Raw genomic sequence first — 5,727 nt, forward strand, 5'->3', positions numbered from 1 at the left:
CACCCCAGCAGCCTTGTGGGTTCAGTGCACAGAAGCCTTGTATTCTATCCAACCCACTGTCCGCCAACGGGAATAAAATTAGATCTCGTGGGCCCATTATTGTATCACCCCAATGTGGTAGGGGACTTATGGGTGTCACAGAACTTGAGTTTGACCACACATGTGAGTACTGCATCCCCTTTTACTATGTCAGTGTATGTTCTCTGAATGTGTTTTATCAACCCTTGGATTATACGTGTGGATTTCAGGAAACCCATGCAGAAAAGGTCCGCAAAATCTTCAGTCATCGGCCGGACGCAATACTGGGGCAGGCAAATTCATTTGAAGAAAATAAATTTTACCCGTTGATTTGAATGTGTGGCGCAGGTATTATTAGAGGCCTTTCTTTTACGAAATATGAGATACTTGCGCATATTCCTCAGAAGACTGTGTGTGTACGTGGTTTAGGTTCTTTGTACTGGTTCACCCTTAAACAATGGCATAATTGTTGTGCGCCAGCAATGCTACTATTACCTAATGACATTTTGCAACTTGAGACCCAGTGTTTCCTGTAGACTCTGAGCGCTTAGCGGTCTAATAAATAAATATGAAATCTAGACCTGATGCTACTATTGAAAAAGTAAAATATCTACCCTACATTCAGTGTTATGTGCACCCATCAAATGAAAAGAGGAGAACCAGTGTGTAAAAGTGAAATAAGATTATACAATTGTCTGTTTATCTCTTATTGCATGTTCTGTTAACGCATTCTCGGGATTAGTATTCATGGTTTTCACATTCTTGTATGTAGGAAATGACAGAACATGAAGTCTCTGGACAGATCTTGCAGCACTCCCTATACAAGGGGCATGAAGAACACAGTGAGTATGCAGACTTCCTGCGCCCTCTAGTGGTCAACATTGATCAAAATTCATTGACTTCTATCATTTACCAAAGGGGGGTTCATTTACTAAAAATGACACACTTTTGGTTTTCATGTTTTTTAAGCAGCCAAGAAATATATTATAGTTATTATTATTGATCTTTTTTTTAGGTTTCTAGGTTCCGGCTTTTTACATGTACTCCGCTATGATAAGTGATATTATATTAGCAAATTTTCATTCTCAAAAAGTGTCAAATGCCATAAATGATTTTTGATGCCCGTGGGTCCTGATTGCACAGATCTATTAGTTACCATTTTTCTTGTGTGTTTCATCAATTATATTGTATCACTTGTATCCTGCCATGTGGTACGCTGTGCAATGCCATGTTTTCTCATATCAGGGAGCAATGTTCACACTGGGACTTCTGAAACAGTAAGTTTACACATTGTTTGTATCTCATGTCGTGTTTTGATTTATATTTTTATTTTTTTTAGGTGATATTTTTTTTATTTTATAATCTGGATACTTTATATTATATCTGGGAAGGTGTTAGATCAAGTTTACAGCTATATATGGACAGTCCACTATTAGGGTCAGTTCACTAAAGTAATTAGTTGCGGAATATTTGCAGCAAATAGGGTAGCAGCAAAGTGTATGAGATAGAACAAATCTCATCCACCCACTGCGTAAATGATAAGCGTAAAAAACGCTCAGAAATTGACCTGTGGTGCAGCATTTTATTCCGCAGCATGTAAATTGTATTTGCGTAAACGCTGCTTATTTGTTGCGGGTTTAACCCACTGAATTCAATAGGTAGGTAAAACCCGCAAAAAATGCAACTCTGCAAAAAAAAACTTATACTTACCCAGGAGTCTGTGTTTCTTCCTCCAGGTAGGCCTCCTGGGATGACGTTTCATCCCATGTGACTGCTACAGCCAATCACAGGCTGTAGCGGCAGTCACATGGATTAAAACGTCATCACAAGAGGCCAGCCTGGATGACATCAGAGGGCCAGCCGATGACGCTTCATCCCATGTGACCGCCGCTGCAGCCAATCACAGGCTGCAGCGGTCTCCTGGAATGAAACTTAAGCGCTGCAGTTTTCCGCAGCGGACATTCCGAGCAAAAAACTGCACCACAGTTTGATGTGGTTTTTTGCTCGGAAATCCCTGTGGCGCACAGGATGGATATGTTGTGTGCTTTTACGCAGCGTATCCGCCCCGTGTGAACTCGGCCTTAAGACTAAACCCTTCTCCTATTTTTAAGGTTTTGCATGGTGAATATTTTATTTGCTGCTATTCTTTCTGATGTGTAATTCGCCTTTTAAGACTGTGACTGTACAGTATCGGGCAAACACCGTCCCTGGGCCATTGTACGATAACGCGACGCTGCCTTACGAGACGAACAGGCCACTTAAAGGCAATCATAATGCATTTCATTGGCTGCAAAGTCACAGAAAGTGTTGTATGGTGGCGCTGAAGTCACATGACAAACCTGATGACCCAAAAACTTGAGGGATTTCCTCATAATGGTTTTTATTCACTGACTTCAAGAAGATTTCATGAAAGCTTTAAGGAATTTACACACAAGTTACAGAACTAGTAACAAAAAGAGTTTTTTTGTTTTTTTTTCTTAAAGGGAAATATGACGCCCAATTTCCTGGAAACGTGAACTTATGTGGGACATCAACCCTTGTCCCTGCCATGACAACTCAGGTTAACATTTGGTTTGCTGTAGATTCCCTTTAATATGTTTTAGATCATTTCGTGCACACAAGGCAAGACTACAACCCCCATCAACTATCCCTCTCATCCCTCGATCCTTCTGCGTCAGAAAGCGCTCTCTGTGATGTGGCTTTGAAATGGATTTATTATATAATGTGATCATACGGGTCGTTTCAATTAGACTTGACGTGCTTCGTGTTTGTCTTTCAGCAGTCTTCTGTAAAAGAATGTTATCAGACCGTGTTTCATGGAAACACCTGGAAAAAATGAGGGTGGAGGAGAGGACAAGAACATAGTTTTTCGTTCTTACTCAAGAAGTTTTGAAGTCGCCGCCCCCCCCCCCCCCTTCCATATTTAATCCTTCGTTGTGGATATTATAATCTGATATATGAAGTGTCCTGTAGAATCTGTATCTGCAATGATCGTGAATCCCTTGTCTTTAAAGCTTTCTGTAAGCTGAACAATGTCCTTTCCTCCCCGAACCTGAGAGCACTAATGTAATGTGTCTCTCTGACTTATTTTCCATCATGTTTAAATTACATGATGGAATATTTCCACAAATTGTGGGGCCGGAGGCAAATTCTTAAGACCTAAACGTCTGTACAGATCTCATTTAAAGCTTCATTCATAAACCGACAACTCGGCAACTTCATGTTATACGGTCACTCGATACGTTAGAAGGAAGATTTTATTTCCATTAGAAGAAATATGAAACAAAAAATACAAGTTTACATCTAGAATCCATCTACATAGTAAATGTAAGAGATGTCACATTGTAAATATAGTACGTTACTTCATTACAGACTGTATTATACATCACAGCTGCAATCACGATTCTGCAGGTTTTAGAGCTGAAAGCTCTCTGCATTCCCTGTCTTTTTCAGTATCTGCACAGAATTGTTCTGGTGATTTGGATTTTTGAAAAAGTCAACTTTTACACCATGTACTGTACAGTCATCTGATATAGGAAACCGATTGAATTATAGGAGCTCAGCTAAGGGGTTGCCTGAGGACAAGTTTGACGACTGTTTCTATTAGCAACGAGCAGAATAGTGAGTGCAGCTCTGGAGTATAATACAGGATGTAACTCCGGATCAGTGCAGGATAAGTAATGTAATGTATATACACAGTGACTCCACAAGCAGAATAGTGAGTGCAGCTCTGGAGTATAATACAGGATATAACTCAGGATCAGTACAGGATAAGTAATGTATGTACACAGTGACTCCACCTGCAGAATAGTGAGTGCAGCTCTGGAGTATAATACAGGATGTAACTCCGGATCAGTACAGGATATGTAATGTATGTACACAGTGACTCCACCAGCAGAATAGTGAGTGCTGCTCTGGGGTATAATACAGGATATAACTCAGGATCAGTACAGGATAAGTAATGTAATGTATGTACACAGTGACTCCACCAGCAGAATAGTGAGTGCTGCTCTGGGGTATAATACAGGATATAACTCAGGATCAGTACAGGATAAGTAATGTAATGTATGTACATAGTGACTCCACCAGCAGAATAGTGAGTGCAGCTCTGGAGTATAATACAGGATGTAACTCAGGATCAGTACCGGATAAGTAATGTATGTACACAGTGACTCCACCAGCAGAATAGTGAGTACAGCTCTCGAGTATAATACAGGATGTAACTCAGGATCAGTACAGGATAAGTAATGTAATGTATGTACACAGTGACTCCACCAGCAGAATAGTGAGTGCAGCTCTGGAGTATAATACAGGATATAACTCAGGATCAGTACAGGATATGTAATGTATGTACACAGTGACTCCACCAGCAGAATAGTGAGTGCAGCTCTGGGGTATAATACAGGATATAACTCAGGATCAGTACAGGATAAGTAATGTAATGTATGTACACAGTGACTCCACCAGCAGAATAGTGAGTGCAGCTCTGGAGTATAATACAGGATATAACTCAGGATCAGTACAGGATATGTAATGTATGTACACAGTGACTCCACCAGCAGAATAGTGAGTGCAGCTCTGGGGTATAATACAGGATATAACTCAGGATCAGTACAGGATAAGTAATGTAATGTATGTACACAGTGACTGCACCAGCAGAATAGTGAGTGCAGCTCTGGAGTATAATACAGGATGTAACTCAGGATCAGTAATATAATGTGTTTGTTGGTTGATGGGACTGTGTAGAGAGATTATATCTACATGTGAACTGTAAAGTTGTGATTAGAGTTGAACATATCTTTGGATGGATATTTGCAGGACTTATAAATAAAAAAAAATAAGTGGGGTGCGGTTATTAAATCTTAAACTCTCTTCGCATTCAAGGCCTCCTTTTGGGTTTCCATCAAATCCAGTGACTATAGCTGCATTTGGCTTTAGCCGTTATTCTCTCATTCACCTAAAGTGTAAACATCTAAATTTAATGACGTCACAATACCAGGCTTTTTCTGCTATTTTAAATGGGTGTTCAGTATAAAGATGGTATTCACATGAAATAACCCTCCACCACCTAACCACTATGATAATTTACATAATTTCTCCTTAACTAGTAGCTAAGGAATCACGTGTGGCTCTTGGGGGCCCCGTCCATGTTTCCCTAACGCTTTTGTCCGCTACTGATGCTTTTGTGCACCATTGTCTCCAGGAATGTCATTGCGTTACTGAAACCGATATGGCTAGGTGATAACTGTTAGATCGGTGGAAGTCCAACATCTGAGACCCCCACCAATTGCTTGAGCCTCCTCTGTGTCGTCCCCCACCAAACCCCCCCCCCCCCACACACACCTTCCGCAGCCAGGAAAATCTAAATGGTGTAGTGGTTTTGTAATCTGGAAAACCCTTTAACATTACATCTCCTACAATGCATCAGGACATTGCGCACTCTTTGGAGACCCTGAGCAGCCGGAGACCGCAGGAAGATGTGAGTTCCTGCTGTCTAAGGCCACATGCACACGATGCGCGGCCATGATTTTCAGCTCGGACAGTCGCAGAGTGTCACCCGCAGGCCGCCCGCAAATTGCAGGCTGTGCACATGGCTGCGTGCATTCATTTCTATGAGCCTGGACCGCAAAACACGGCTGTAATAAGACATGTCCTATTTTTTTGCGGTCGTGTGCATGGACCCATAGAAATGAATGGGACCACAATTCA

This window comes from Rhinoderma darwinii, chromosome 8 (assembly GCF_050947455.1).
Source record: "Rhinoderma darwinii isolate aRhiDar2 chromosome 8, aRhiDar2.hap1, whole genome shotgun sequence".
Lineage (NCBI taxonomy): Eukaryota > Metazoa > Chordata > Amphibia > Anura > Rhinodermatidae > Rhinoderma > Rhinoderma darwinii.